Source organism: Neofelis nebulosa, chromosome 1, assembly GCF_028018385.1.
Source record: "Neofelis nebulosa isolate mNeoNeb1 chromosome 1, mNeoNeb1.pri, whole genome shotgun sequence".
Lineage (NCBI taxonomy): Eukaryota > Metazoa > Chordata > Mammalia > Carnivora > Felidae > Neofelis > Neofelis nebulosa.
This window is the reverse complement of record NC_080782.1, coordinates 37,125,747-37,142,862: the sequence shown is the minus strand read 5'-3', so window position 1 is coordinate 37,142,862 and position 17,116 is coordinate 37,125,747. Positions and strand designations below refer to the sequence as shown.

General features: G+C 34.9%; 1 protein-coding gene across 1 annotated transcript in view; it reads left to right on the top strand.

Annotated features, from left to right (window-relative positions):
- HCN1 (hyperpolarization activated cyclic nucleotide gated potassium channel 1) overlaps positions 1–17,116 on the top strand; it is a 393,365-nt gene that overhangs the window by 49,636 nt on the left and 326,613 nt on the right. The window lies entirely within an intron of this gene.

Here is a 17,116-nt window from a genome sequence, read left to right as displayed (position 1 = left end):
TGTAGGGTCTGGTTGCTAATCTAGTTTGCATCATTAGTTCTGTGAGATAATCTGGTTTATATTTCATCTAACACTGAAATTTCAGAGAATTTGTGTTTGAAGAAAAAACTTTGAAAAAGTATTTCCAAGTTGTATATATAGAGACTAATTTCAGCATAATAATTTTCTCAGTGTTATGCTTTGCCTATAATTAATTATTATAGTTGTGCCCTATTAATTCGTTTCAAAATACTGAAAAACAGGATACCCTGGAGAGAAATTATTACATAGAAAACACAAATAGTACCGTGCATAAATACAGTGAATCTGGCCAATGTTTTGCTGAAGAGGGCATCTGTTGTTCTTATGCAGTGGGTGGGTCCTGAAAGGGCTCAGCCAACTGGAGTTTCCAAGGATCTGAGTTAAATGTGCCAACACTGAGCAAAGGAGTTTATGTCCCTAATTCCAGAGTATGCATAATAACCTTTTTGACTTTATTTTCCTTCTAAGTCTGCTTTTTTACATTAATTATAACCTGAATTTTACTGTTTGCATAAAAATGAGGGTCAAAAAGGCCCGGAGTCTCTAAACCAGCACTAATGACAACAGTATACTGGCAATAGATTAATTATTGCTTTAGTCACTACCAAAATGCTTTTTAACATGTTTGGGAAGAATTCTGTTTTGGAATTTAGGTTTAAACCAGTCATAGAATAGAAATTCTGTGAACATTCGCTCTGCTTTCTGTGAGACAGTAGCTGTGTTTTGTGTGTGCCTGTCAATGACATTTTGGTTCACAGGATTTCAGAAAATGACATGCAATAATAAAACACTGTGTAAGACACTGCTGAAAGGCATAAAAATGGGCCATTCTTAAAATATGGATATGGATTATATTCAAAATCAAAAGAAGCACGTTTGAGAAATTGGATTCATCTTGTAATGTGTCTCTATATAGCACATTCCATCTAAAATGTAATAAATGTTTGGTTCTTAAAATCTGTTCTACCAGTTTGAGATTAATATCAAATCAAGATGATTATTGATAATAATAGTTAATATTTACTGAGGGCTTATTATATGTCAAATGATATATTGTATTCTTTACATGGATTAGTTCCCTTTCCTAATTTTGGTAGCTTGCCCAGAAAACCGGAGTTGGTAAAAGCTGGAGCTGGGATTCTAACCTTCTAATCTGACCCCAGGGCAAATGCTTTTAACATTTTATAACATTATATAACAAAACTGTATAGTTTCTCACTATTACATGCATTCTTTCAATGATAAATACCTTAATATTCCACTGTTTTATAGATTGAGTAAGAAATTGTAGGAAACTTTTCTTAACAAAGGTTGTGTCTGTGCAACATTAGAGTTGAACATTTACCTCTTAAAACATGGTCACAAGCGTGTTTTGGTTTTTTTTAATGAATATCCTGTAAGAAGAAAAGTCACTGATATAAATAGCCAGGCAATTAAAAATACAGTGGGCAATGTGACTATTTGCAGTGTCTTGTAGTTTTAACCCAATTACCCTAGGGAGTGGTAGCAGGATGAACAGATGGTGTCCTATCAGATAAAATGGCAGGCCATGCAGTCATAGAAGAGGACACTCCTTACACGGTTGCCCTCTGGTTCCTGGCAGTGGTGACAGGCACCTAGATCTGTGTAACATGATGGTGTTTTAAAGATGCCATGATATAATTCAGGGTCATCGGCTTTCTGCGATCATTACTATAAAATGCAATTTAATATGCACTTACAGAAATTTGGTAGCCAAACACATTGAGCCTAGAGTTGTGAGTTGGCAAGATCTTTCTTAAAAATAAATGATCTTGATGATAAAATGAACCATAAGCTCATTTAAGTGAAGAATGTTTTCTTGATTATATGATGTATGTGGAGAATCACATATATCAGTGATATTTAATGTCTGCTAGTAATACTGTTAAACAGGGAAGAAACAGGAATAATTAATCCAGAATTTGCTACAAATTATTTCATCACCTTCATGATTCAAACCAAAAGCAGAGAGAAACTTGAATGGTTCCAAAGTGGCGGATCTTTACCTGATTTTTATAAATGCCACTGGGATGTGTTTACATGTAGAACATACAACAAATAAATCAGAAGAATTTGCTCTGTGAGCATTTGGCATAAGACTGCAGAGGAAGATGTGAGTTCACCCACATGTCTTTGAGTTCTGAGTGTTTTAGTACCAAGCTGGCTAATGCTAAATTCAGCAAATTTGGGGAAGTAATGTGTGAAGTCTGGAAGCTGCCACTGTTCTAAATGAATCATTCCCAAGGAAAGTGGCTGCCTTCTATAGGAAACTGCTTCCATCTTCAATGATGCATTTTTTTTTTTTTCGGTCTGAATTAGTTCAACTGAAAAACAACAAGAAGTGCCAAAGCCAAATAAATTAGAGAAATATTGTGAATGAAATACAGAAACTTTAAAATTTAGCCTTTATGTTACTGTCATTACTAAAGTTGAATGTAGTGGCTAATGTAGAAGGAAAGAGGTGATTTGGCCAACTAATTTCTGAAACACTTGGTGTTAAGGAGTCAGGAGGGAAGTTGTTTTCACAAGGCAATTAGATCAATGGCTTTAGGATGCAAAAGTAGAGAGCTCTCTGATGCTATACTGAAACTTTACATATGCTAGGTGACATGAAAATCTGTAGCAATTTAGATAAATCAGGCCAGAACATTCCTTTTCCTGTGATCTCCAGAAAACCTAGGTGCATCTTTCCCACTCTTGTATTTTGGTTGAAAAAAAAATCATCCCCTTAATTCATCATGTTGTTGTTCATGTTATATTTCCAGTAAAGAGGGACTCAAGCCTGGGTGTTATTTTGTAACCCATCACAGAAGGAGCCCATTCTCTGTGACCTAAAAGAAACAAAGTGAGGAAATCCCCCTCCCCCACCAAATAAAATGGAGCATTAGTAGCAATTTAGGACCATCCCAAACCCTGAAGAGATAAAAGGTAGATTAAGAGGTTAGTAACGGGAGGTTATTCAGTTAGCAAAGGTGAAGTGTTCTAGGATTCTTAAATCCTTCATTTGCTGATGTCAGTCACTTTATCAAAGAGGGATAACCCTTGATATTATTTGAGAGTTAGGAAATAGTCATTGAAAAGAGACATGTTCTCTGTAATGGTTACCTTTTTTGTAGGATCGTATGTCACATAAAGTGTAAAATCTTCATGCACAATGTAAACAAAGTGTTGGAAGTGCATGACACTTGTGTAATAAGTATGGCTTTGGAATACAGACGTATAATATTTTATTTTGTATTCCTTATCTCCTGTGCCTTCAATCTTCCTTGTGTAGATTTGAGACATGCCATAATTAAATAAATCCATTTTAGGCTGGAAGAGGGTTTATGGTTCTGATCTTCATATATGTCTGTAGCAATTTCAGATGAATAATGTCTATGGAACATTGAGATGCTCTTCTTCAATCAATATTAGATTTTTATGTTAGCTTAGAGGTAGGTTTATATACGAAGTGTGTTTAACAACAGAGCATTAATAAGGAAATTTATTCCACAGGGAGCTGATGCAGACTGTGGTTTCTGTCTTTGGTTAATTTTAGCATTCTAATTGGTTTAGATTAGAAACTAACTCTTGCTATAAATTGCCTATCTATAATTACACAATACATACTCTAACTACTTTCATTTTTTAAGAAAACACATCGAATTCTAAGATTTGCTGTAAGCAAACACCAGTATTTTCCTACACTTACCCCCCCAACTAAAAGTAAGAGAGACTCTATTGCCTATCACATCAAATCTGTGTTTCTTTGCTGTGCCTTCAAGGCTCTCCAGCAAACTGTTCCCCCATCTCACCACTGTCACTTCACATTTGTACCCAACAACTCTCTCCTGTTTGTGTTTTTGTTTTACAGTGCTTGCAGAGGATGGTTCTTTCTGCTTCTGCAGTTTTGCATGTGCCACACCTCAGATGTGGAAAGCTTTTTTCTTTTTTTCTATCATTCCTTTAAAAACTAGGCTGAAACTCCTCTCCAGAAAATATTCGACCTGGAGGGACTGGGCTGTAATGGTCAGTGCCTTTAATTTGGGTTGTTTTACTGGCCCTTCTTGCATTTGTTCATGCAGATAGCTTTGTTGCTAATGCTTATTTATATGCATTTTCCTTTTCTTTTGCCGGATATAGGCGTCTATAGGGAACAGTCCTTGTCAACTTTGCCTTTGCCTCTCCTTGTACACTGGTACAGAGTTCTGAAAGGTTATCAGAGCATGCCTGTCCCCTAAATACATGGCAGTCCTCCATGTTCTAAATCCATTAAATAATTGCAAGGGAATATTCATTTTTTACTCCCAAGCAATTACTGAGTAGCTCCTATGTGCAGATGCTGCATGAGAGAATTCAAAGCAGATCCCAGCTTTCCAGCTTTGTAGGAAAAACAGACATGTGAGCAAATAATCACAGATGGTGTGGTAAGTGGCAGAATAAAGGAGGGAGTGAACAACAGAGGGTGTTTTTTTTTTCTTTTTTTTTCTTTTCTTTTTTTTTTTCCACAAGAAGAGAGGCTCACAGTTATCTGAACTGAGTTTCAAAGCTGGAGTCTGAATTCCCAAGCTGACTGAATGGGAGAGGGAAGGGCATTCCAGTGAGATCTGAGGGACAGGCAGCCTGGCTCAGACAGCAGTTCCATATCTCCAGAATCTAGGTTGTAAAGGGAGTGAGCTTGGAGGTATAGACATGAATTTGTGCTAATGATGGACTTAATAAGGTGTCATTGAGGCATTTAGGTAGAGGGGTGCATTTTAGAGTGCTGCAGAATGAAGGGGATTAGAGACCACTGAGGATGGACTTAATAATACCAGTTAGGAGGTGGCTCAGTAGGTTGAGCGACCTACTTCGGCTCAGGTCAAGATCTCACGGTTTATGAGTTCGAGCCTCACATCCGGCTCTGTGCCGACAGCTCAGAGCCTGGAGCCTGCTTCGGATTCTGTGTCTCCCTCTCTCTCTGCCCCTCCCCCACTCATGCTCTGTCTCTCTCTGTCTCAGAAATAAATAAACATTAAAATAATAATAATACCAGTTAGGAGACAAATGTATCACACATTTGCCTGCATCTATACAGCAAGTGTGCTATTTAGTTTTCTAGAGGGAGATTTAACTTTTACAAGTACTCTTGCCCTTGAAATGTTTGTAGCAATAGTAAAATATGAGATGATCTTATATGAAGTCTTTTTTAACGTTTTATAATTTCTGTGTCAATTATAATTGATATAATGAATATTATCGTATATAATATATATTATATCGTATATTATATATATAATGAATATTATCACATATAATATATATTATATCATATATACTATATAATGATATATAAATATATGTGCTATATTAGTATGTATAACACATGTACTAATATTAATATTATTGATATAATTGTATTTGAGATTTGTCTTTCGCATCACCAGAAACATGGTGATGTGAAATGAACCCTATACTGGAAATTAGTATATGTAGGACTTCATTCAGATTGTGTGCCTTTTATTTTCTATTTAATCTAGGGAGAAGCCCTTACAGTGAGTGATTCATGCCTATAAACTTGATAGAAAAGTTGTGAAGTTCAAACGAAATGAAATGCATGTATGTATGTGTGTATACACACACACACACACACACATATTCATAAGATTCATGATGCCATCTTTCTCACATTAACACATTTGCTGACATTGACATTATTACCTGTGTGTGGTGAGTTGCTTAATATTTTCTGCAGGCAAATATTGATTCTGCTAAAGACCACTAGGTGTCCTCTACTGGTTGTGTTACCTCAGGGTTCTATATTCTAAAAAAACAAAATTGTCTTCTTTGGCAATTGTTCACTCACACTCTCTTAAAATCACCTAATTCCTGGCTGTTTATGTCTAGGTAAAATAGATGACTATGGCTATTCATCTGTGCAAAAATAATTTCTCTTTCCCTGTACTTTCTCCTCAGGTTAAACAAAGAGTTTATGTTCTTTCTCTAAGGAATTATTTTTATTCTGAGAGAATTGTTTTCAATTATTATACTGTGTATTTTCTAAGATGATATTTTAACAGATACCCTGAAGTTCTAAAGTACAATGTGAAATGGGTATTTGGGTATGAAATGTTGTGAGGCCAAGACAGTTAAGTAGAGTTAACAAAGTATGCGTGGGTATATGTGTGTGTGTGTGTGTGAGAGGTGAGATACGTGATTTTATGAACGCTCTTTGTTAGTGCCCTACAGCACACCTGTATAATTCTGATGCTTTGGACATGGAATTCTCAGTTTCATGAAAAACAAGATCATATTTGAAATGTTCAGACCTTTATTTTAAGATTAAAATTCTAGACTTTATTAATGTCCTGTTATGGGCCCATACTGTGCTTCCATTTTGCACGTTTTTATACACTTCCACGGCTGTATGTTGATAATAGCCAGACACATATCCAAAGCTTTAAAATCATGTACCTCCTATCTCAAAGTCTACACAAGTGCGTGACGTCTCTATAAAGATATCTCTTGAGATCCTCAAGCTCAGTATGTCCATTTCCCTTTCAAGTGTTCTCCTTCTCTGTTTCTTTTTACTCAGTTAAAATCTCAGCGGTATCCTTGACTTCTCCTTTGCTTTCAATCTCTGTAGCTAACAATAACCAGATCCTATTGGTTCTACTTCTTGAAGGCGGTTTGAATTCTCATACTGTAGCCCTGAATCTTCTCTATCTTCATCCTAGTTCAAGCCAACACCAGTCATCGCTCATTTTTTTATATTTCTCATTTTATAATAGACTAATTACTAGATTTTAAAATTCACCCTTGCTTGTCTTCCCAAGACCTCAAAAGTGCTATTTTGAAAGAGCAAATATTACTATGTCATCTACCTACTGAAAATGTTTCTATGATTTTTCATTACTATTAGGATAAAATCCAAAATTCAAGGTCCTTTGAAATATGAGTCTTTTTATTTGAGCCTGGGAAACTACTTGCTCCTTATTTTTTACTATGCTGGACTTCTTTATATGCTGTTTTAAGACCTTACATATGTTGTTTACTTTTCCCAGAATTTTGTTTCTTTGGCCAACCCCAGTTTATCCATCACATTTTGTTCCTTTAATGTTGACTTTAATTTAAACTTCTTTGGGGTAGAATTACCTAATCTCTCAGGTAATGTGAATTCTATCTATAATATCCTGGCATAGTCCATGTGCTTTTGCTTTGTAACATTCATCACTTTTGTAATTTCTCTTCAATGATGCTTTTCCAACTATATATTAAATTCCAGAAGTGGGGGAAAGTCATAAATTTCTTGTATCTTTAGTTCCTAGCAGAGTGTCTGGAAAATAATAAGGCATAGGAACACTTGCTAAATGAGTTAGATTATGCCCTCAAGGAAATTTCAGATTAGTAGGGAAAGAAAACATGTAAATAAACAGGCAAGCAAAACACTAGAGTGTCTTGAATCCAATATTAGAGGCAATTATAGTATAGACAACAAAACAAGAGAGACAGATACATTATGAGAGTGTGGTGGAAGGTCGAAGAGAAGCTCTAAATAAGGCTTCCTAGTCATGGCAACTTTGAAAACTAAGTTTGAAAGTATATGTCCTTCCAAGTGGATAAGCCTGGGAAATATTCCAAGGGCATTTAGAAATCATGAATAAAATCAATCAAGTTCTTCCTTTATAGATGGAGATGATAATAATTTTCTGCCCAATATCATAGAATTGTATAGAGTCTCCAATGAGGTGTTATCGTTGAGCATACTTTGAAAGTTTATAGAAATGTAAATTGTTGTTATCACAAAAGTTGCTACTAGTTTAAAATATGAAAAATCTCAACAGAGAGTTCGACTGTTGGCTCTTTAATGTGCTTACTGCCTGTCCATACATTGGAAGTATTATAAACACTATTATGGATTGCTTCTGCCTGAAATATACTGAGTATAGAATTGAAGTAGCAAATAAATCAAACAGTTTAGGTCAAAGTGCATTTAGCCTCACATTTATCTGACATAATTTTTCTAGAAAAAATGTTTCCATTTTCCCTTCCACTGTGCACACAGTTACAACATGTATTATGGCTACTGCTATTTTAGACTCATCCACCTGCTGTTAGAGTGAAAACTGGGAATGCCATTTGTTCATGAGTATCGGACACACAATTTATGATGTGATTCTGGTTTAAACATGAATTCTGGTTCAATTTCCAGAGTGTTCATAATAAACATGTGTTACTTTAATTATCTAGGTAATTATCTCCGTCGAATAGGTCACTTTTGTTGGTCCTGTATACTGTGGCGCACCTGTCTACAAGCGAGAAAGGTGTGATGAGATATGACATAAATTGGAAGATGTTACGGTGCCACCCAAGAATATTTTATTGTTATAAATGATTAAATGAAATTAAACTCCCTTCTGAAGGCAATGTCGAATATACTTATCTAATCATAAAGAGAGAAATGTGTGCTTTTTTATTGTTAGTTTATAACAAACCTATTTTTTACTTTAGGTACAACGTCAAAGAGGTTTTTCTTATTAATTTGAAGTATTTTAGGAAACAAAATTATGTTTGCCTTATGTCAAAAGTAGTAGTTGATATCTGTTTCACTGAGCAAAGCATAGTAATTGAGGTACATTAGAAATTGTCACAGAAAGTCAGTTTTCTTAACTCACTTATAACTGTAATGAAGGCTCAAGAATAAATAAAATTAGAATCCTCAATCACACCGGATAATGGCTGAGAAAGACCTACTTTGACTACTCTTTCTGTCTTGCTGACGTATTCACTTTAGATTTTGTATCAGAGGAGTCGCGTCTTAGTGTGAAAACGAAATACATTTGGTTGGTTATATAATTCTGGTGGCTATTTTGAGTTAAGCCTGCCATTTAGGCCATTTTTTTAAAAGAGGGTCAAAGGGGTCAAAATCTTTTCTTATTACATCTTAAAGTGAAAGTAGACATTGAGTAAGGATTCCGGAAGCTAGTTCCAATTCTATATAATTTAAAGCAGTTGCAAAGAAAAAGAATAGCTGTTTTGAGATCATCTTATTCGTCAGGAGTGGTGAAATCAAAAAGGATTTCCCAGTAAGATTGGTCATCAAGTGTGAATTTTGCAATAATGTGCTAATTATCTGAATGTGCTACTTTTTTTGTCATTGCTGTTGTGGACATATGAGTTCGGTGGACATACGAGTTTGGTGAACATACAAAGTAAAGGGAGTTCAGCTTAATTAAAATGAAAGTCAGGAGTATGTTGTACAATTCATGTTTATATGCCATCCTCTCACTTAAAAAAAAATATGGCCAATGGCTTCTACTTGGCCTATATGGTTGTTTTAATAATTGAAGAGAAAATTCATGGGAAAGGACTTTGTGCGCTCTACTGTGGAAAGTCTAAAGAGACTTATTAATTTAATTTGAGATATAATTTTTATCATATAAATTAACTTAAGATGTAATTAGCCAGTCAAATTATTTCAATGATTTTTTTCATAGAATTTCTGAAAGAATAAAATTCTTACCTTCCTGAATATTGTAGATCATAGCAGAGAGTAAAAGGTAGAGTTCGGACTGTGGTAGCGTGTGCTTTGACATTTAGAATCCAAGGGCTATAACTGACTAATAATATCTAACAAAACTACTTGGAGTATCAGTTAACTTTGTGGAGGTTACAGTGTTTGAGTATGGGAAGCAGTTCTCCATTATGTGAACATATTCATCTCCGTGACACTGAGGAGAAGCATAATAAATGTCCAGAACAGATGCTTCTAGTTGACTGGGAGTGAATCATAAGCATGCAAGTATACGATTTTTAATAATATTGTACAATTAAAATGCTTCCCCTTTTTATTTAATCTGAAATTCAGAGAAATGCAGTCTTCGCTAGTCCTTAACCTGGTAGAGGATGACCTCCCCTCCTTCCTCTGGCATGTATTTGCTGTAGAAGCAAAATAATTTTAGAATGACAGATATTACCAAAAAAAAAAATGCTACTAATTTGTTAGGAAAGGGTTACTGAAGAACTTCTAGATTTATGATCATTTAGGCTCACATAAATTATTACCTTTAGAATAATCTTAGACCATGTATGGATTCCAAAAGTAGTATATGTATTTCCTCTTCTGACTTTCAGGGCCAGGTTATGAGTAACAGACTTGAAAGTACTAAATGACTGATGAGTCATTTTTATGGCTTTTTCAGCTTGAAGAGTATCCTATAGACCTTCAAATATACTCAAACATTACCAAATAACATTGTAGCAGGCTACTGGTTGGCGGGTGGAGAGAGTAATTCTTGAATAGTAGAGAGTAATTCTCTATACAAAAAAGATAGATATATGAATATGTGTATCATAACTTGAGTGAGAGGTGCCTTTGTGTGAGAGACGGGCTCTACAGGCTGTAAGAAGTTTAGTTGGGCTGCAGAGGAGACAGGGAGACATCGGAAAGCAATTAAGAAAAAAATATTTTACAGTTTTGCTGAAGTCTTTCCTTGTTGCCAAATTATCAGTATTCGCCTAATATCAAAGATGAATGTTTTAGTGTTTCTAAGTGTTACTGCTGGACTTTTGCCAAGTAAATCAACCATCCCCCTTCCCTTTAATAGAATTGTTATTTCACATGTTCCAAAAATCTCCAAAGTCTTGAAATTAGAAAGTGGCCCTGTGGCTTCAGATTAAAAAAAAATTTCCAGTTAGCACATGTTCTAGCAAAATGCTACTGTTTTGAAAGAATTCTGTTCAGTAGCGTATTTCTTAAATGTATGATTCTATATATCCAGTTAAACACTGTATATGTAATATATACTAACTCTTCTAAATAAAAATAAGAGACTAGGCGGTTAGATACTTACCTGACTTCTCATTTGCCAACTTCATGTCTTTATATGATTACCAAGTGTAGTATTTAATATATATTAAATGACCATCCACCACATGCTAAGCACTGTACTGCGTACAAGAGTATAAAGATAGATAATCCACAACCATGGCTAAAAGTGATTTTGTCATCGAGTGGAGGGGTTAGAAAAGGACTTCAACGCTCATAACAGATGTGTAAATTCTTATCTATTGGAAATTGTTGAATGGAAGATTTTAATAATGATTCTAAGGCTATATCTCCTTTCAGTCTGAATCACAAAGCTCGATCAATTCATAAAGTTGCTAATGGAGCAGGAGTAGGGAGTGGTGATATCTGGACCAAGTGTCCGCCACCCTTTGATTAGTCATTAGAAACAAAAAGGGCCATTAAATACCACGTGTTACTAAAATGTGAAATCTGCCGAGTTTTACAAACCAAAAAAAAAAAAAAAAGCACTTTTATTTAATATAATACTAAAACCGCATTGAGTTTGCAAAATGACTTCCATACTGGAATAGGAAATATTTCATTTCATTCAAATCATTGAAATTTGTGAAAGGCTCCTAAATATTGAAAGGTTTTTTTTAAGAAGAAAGACAATATATTTAAATTTCATACACAGTATTATAACATCTGTAGTTAGTGAGAGAATTTAGCAAAAAAGAACCTAGATTCTCTCTCTTTCTCTCTCTTTTCTATAGTACAGATGCTCTTGCATGGGACTCCTAGCTAGAAAGTGTGTTATTCCAATTAAATGAATGATCCTTAAGAAATATCAAGAAGCTGAACTGCATTCGGGACCTGAATGCCCAACAGCAAATCAGCTGTTCTGTAAATATGGAAACACCCGCTCTATTCAGAATGCTTGAACTGTGTCCACATTCTGTGCATAAGTATCATGTTCATCTTTGTGCCTCCTAGTTCCTGCCCCTGCACTGAGTCACTTGTAGTATGGGTACCTGCAGATATTGCTGCAATTTTCTTTCCTGATGAACCCTTGGGTTGATAAAGTCTACCTACAAAAGAAATGTATTCTTTCCATCAAAGGCTGTTCTCAAATATCCCTTCAGTGGTAAGACTATTTATTGATGTTGTTTTTATTGTTGTAGTGGTCATGGTGGTTGTCAGTCTTGTTGAGAAGAAGCAGGCCAGTGAAATTACCCTGAGTCTCGGGCTGGATAATACTATCTGTTCTTCAGAGAAGTGAGGAGTCAGATGTTCTAGCTGTAATGATAGATGTCATGATAGAAAATCAACTCCTTTCTCTGCTTCCTGAGAAAGCGAAGTCCCTCCAGTATCAATTCCTCTTATCACCTTTACTTCTGTGGAAGCAGGAATTTTTCCCTGTCCTCCCTCTGTCACATTTCCCATTAGAAGGTATGCTAACAATGAGTGTAAACGAAATCTCTATTAGTAATTTTTTTTTACAACTGTGAAAAAAGAAACATAATTCTCTTATCAGGAGACACACACACACGGGAGAGAGAGCCTTAGCATAGGGTCAGGGCATCCTATTTCAGGACTTTGGGTACTATCTATTTCATTAGCCCTTCAACTGAGGAATGGAATACTGGGGGTGAATAAGTCAGTGTGATACACTCCTTAGATGGAGAACTATCGATTTTATCTATTCATTAGTTGCTATATTATTTTATTTCTGCCTTTCAAAACACATAAAAGTTGTATGAAAAAAAGGTCATTAATGAGACGATTAAATTCAAAATAGAATACTTCCAAATTGGCAAAATAAGTTGCTTAACTTGCAAGACCAAAGATATCAAGTTAATTATTTTTCATTTTTACCTAATATAGATATCCAGACGATATTTATTTTATTCAATTATTTTGTTTGACACGGAAAGTAAATGACTGCTTCGGGTTAAAAACTACAATTTAAATGTGATACAATTTTACACATTCTATAAACATTTTATTTTTTTAAGATTAAAAAAATGTTTATGTATTTATTTTCAGAGACAGAGACAGAGAGGGGCAGGGAGAGACAGAAAGAGAGGGAGAGAGAGAATCCCAAACAGGCTCCATGCTGTCAGCACAGAGCCTGATGAGGCTCCGTCTCACAACCATGAGATCAAAACCTGAGCTGACATCAGGAGTTGGATGATTAACCAGACTGAGCCACCCAGGCTCCCTTATAAACATTTTCTTCCAAATTATGCTATTAAATTTTTCCTAAAGGAAAAAAAAAGTGTTCAGTATATTTTTCTAAAGAAAATAATCAAAATAATTTCCTCACAGTTCAGTCATGCACGCATGTAATTGTTACAAACTTGGGGCTGCCAAACGAAATCAAGGTGTCATTGAATTTGGGAGAGGGTTTCCTTAGAGTGTTCCCCTTGTGCTCTAACAGTTTTTAGAAATCTTGTTTGATATTTCCTAGTGTGTGGTTTGTGATGGTTTTGTGGAGACGCAATTTTCTTTTTGTTTTTTAGTATTGAAAGTGTTACCACTCAGTCCAGGGTATCTTGGTAGCTTTTTGCAGGGATGTCTGTATGTTGTTCCACTACATATCCATCACAGGTAGGCGAGCAGTCTTGCTCCTTGTTGCCTGGAACCTGGATGCAGACGGATGAGGCAGGTCCCATCTTGATCACTGCCAGTCATTTTCACAAGGAAATAAAAAGCTGTGTAGGGTCTTGATGGACAAGATCAGATCAGCAAGTGATCTGACCCCAAGGTGATACGTATTACTTCCCATAACTCTTTGGCTAGAAATTGCCGCCTCACCTCATCCAGTCACAAGAGAGTCAGGAAAAACAATCCACTATGGACCTGCGAGGCAGAGAGCTACAGCTATATGTTTAACAATAGTACTTTAGGCGTTGGAATAGCTGAGAGATGGAGGCAGAGTGTGTCTCAGACGGATTACTAGATTGGCCTGTGGCTAACTTGCATTAAACTTGGACCTATTCACAGTAAAATCATGGACTTGCTTGATCGTCCCATTGTTTTTCTCTCATGGATTTTTTTTGGTTTTAGACAAACAACCATCTTGCTAGTGATGAGGTCATGATGGAGGAAACATGCTATACCTTCCTATGATATAGTCACTATATCATTTATTAAGTTATTCATTCTTTCCTGTTTTGTTGAATAAATATATTATGGACTCATAGTATATGCTATGCATATAGATTACAAGAGTTCACACACAGAAAGAGCTTCCATTATTAATTAACGTAGAGTCAAATCATATAAGTAGAAAGGAATTGAAATATAGTGTGCTGTGAGAGAGGAAATGACAGAGTTCTCTGTGAAGATGTGTCACACTTTTGGGGACTAGAGAAAGCTTCCTGCAGGAAGTGATCTCTGAATTGAGATTTCTAAGATGCGTAGGACTTAACGAAAAAAAGTAAGAGAATGATGCCATAACCAAGGGAGTATTTCTTAAGTGCAAAAACATTTAAGAGTGTCTTTAAGTAAAGCCCACATTGTCCACATAGCTTGAATAGAGAGAGAAGTTGGAAAGATAAACTGGTATCTTAGAAGTCAAATTTAAGAATATAGTCTTTATCCTGAGGACAGTAAGAAACATTTGAATGGTTTTAAGCAACAATGTAATACATTTATTTCACAAATGTATAATACTTACTCTGAAACTATATGTTCTTCTAAGAACTTCCAAATATTAATTTAATTAATCCCCCCGAAGAACCCTATGTAGTAGGTAGTATCATTATTTTATAAACAAATGAAGCTGAGGAACAAAGAGATGAACACTGCCTAAGTTGTACTAGGCTAGTCAATGACAATGCCAGGATTCAAATCCATGCAAACTGCATGGTCCAAAGTCTTCACAAACAGGTCTTGCCCTCTCTCTCCTGTATTGCGTAGATGTAAATGTGACTGAAAACAGCATACAAAAAGGGGTTTGTAAAAAGAGGCAGGTAAGATTTCTGGTAGGTCATCCATTAAGTGTCATTGCTAAAATTTAGACAAGAGATGCGATAGGGTGACAATAGTACTACTATCATGTGACGTCCTTCCTGAGTTCACATAGTGCTTAGAAAGCTGATGCACATTCCTTTAGGCATCAGGGAACAGGCACTTGCTATGGATGACTCCATCAGAGATGCCTCTTGGGTATATCAATTATAAAGCAATCTTTATTTTACTTAGTTTTTGTAAGTGAACTCAACCTTAATAGGAATTTAAATCACTCTATTAATGGAAGTACTGATTTCCAAGCTTCAAAACATCAGACTTAGTGTGAGTTTAATAATTTATTAAATGTGGATGGGTATTTGCATAATTTAATCTCCTAGCCTCCACATTAAAAAGAATTACAATGCTTAATTTTTTGACTTTGGCCCAATCAAGTAGAGAATAATAAGTGTTATGAATATATGATATAATTGGAATAATTTTTTTACAAGAAGACTTTATTGTACTTGAAATTTGGAGAACACCAGAATTATACAACCAGACATTGAGAGTGCTTCATAATGTATCCATTATCCTTAGAATGCGTTACTTTTGTTTGGATTTCATTTTTCAAACAATTCATTCTTTAAAAATACTTAAAAATCAAACACAGTTCTTAGACTATTGGTGAATGTTGCTACTGTTATTATGTTTTTAATCGTTTTTTGATTCTATGCCTTGTTCCAATTCATTTGTATTTATTTTATGGCCTAGAATAGGGCTATCTTAGTGAATGTCCTTATATGTACTTAAATATATACGTTTTCTGCTGTTATTGGTTAGAGTGTTCTATCATTGACAATTGACAGTGGTAATTCTAATCATTTATATCCCTACTGATTTTTATGATTGCTTGTTCTGGCAATTCTTGAGAGAGAGAGTAAAATATGCAACTATCATTTTGGATTTGTACATTTCTCCTTTTAGTTCTACAAGTTTTTACTTTATGTACTTTGAAGCTGTGCTAGGAGTTTTTTTTAAAGTAATTTTTAATGTTTTTTTTTATTTATTTTGAGAGATAGATCACAAACAGAGAAGGAGCAGGGAGAGAGGGAAGCAGAGAATCCCAAGCAGGCTCCATGCTGTCAGTGCAGAGCCCAACATGGGGCTTAACTCACAAACTGTGAGATCATGACCTGAGCTGACATCAAGAATCAGACACCTAACCAACTGAGCTACCCAGGAGCCTCTGTGCTATGAGTTTTATACATTGTGAAGATTGTCATGTCCTCTTGATGAATTGCTCTTTTATCACCATAAAATGAGCCTTTTTATCTTTAATATCTACTTCGATGTAAATATAACCACTTCATCTTTTTAATTAATATTTGTATACCTTTTTCTACCTTTTATTTTCAAGCTGTGTTTTTATTTTCAAGTATCTTGTAGACAGCAAATGGTTAAATCTTGCTTTGTTTATAAAATCTAATCTCTGCCTTTTAACTGAAACCATTTACATTTAATGTTTTGATTGCTATCATTGGGTTTAAATCTACCCTCTTAGTAATTGTTTTCTATCTACCCATATATATTTTATTTGTTTCTTTTCCCTTATTTCCTTGTATTTTAATTTAATATTTTTTATGTTTCTATTTTATATCCACTATTGAATTAGTAATGATCCCTCATTCTTTCCTAATGCTTGTCTAAGATTTACAATATGTATATTGAGCTTATCACAGTCTACATTCAAATAGTATTATACTATTTCACATATAGTATATTTCCAGTGTCCCTTTGCTGGCTTTTGTGCTATTGTTTACTTCTATATTCATTATAAATCCCACATTATGTTGTAATTATTTTTGCTTTAAATAGTTGTCTTTTAAAGTATTTTTTTAAAGAGTTTAAAAATGCCTTTTAATGCTTACTGTTACCATTGTTTTTCATTCCTTTGTTTAGGTCTAAGTTTTTATCAGGTTTCATTTTTCTCCTGCATGAAGAAGTTCCTTTAATGTTTCTTGTAGTGCTGGTCTGCTGTTGATGAATTCTCTCAACTTTTGTATGCCTGGTGCTCATTGTTTTGTCCTGAGTTTTTAAAAAGTATTTGTGCTACATATAGGGTTCTAGGAAGACTTTTTTTTTTTCCTTTAACACTGTAAAGATATCACTCGGTTTTTTTCTGCATGCGTTGTTTCTGATGAGAAATCTGATATTCTTCTTTTTGTTCCACTGTAGGTTGACTTTTTTCTGTGGCTGCTTTTGAGATTTTTCTCTTTATCCCTGCCTTCCAACAATTTGATTTTTATGTGCCTTGGTATGGTTTTCTTGTTTTACTTGGAGTTTGTTGATTGGATCTGTGGATTTATAGAT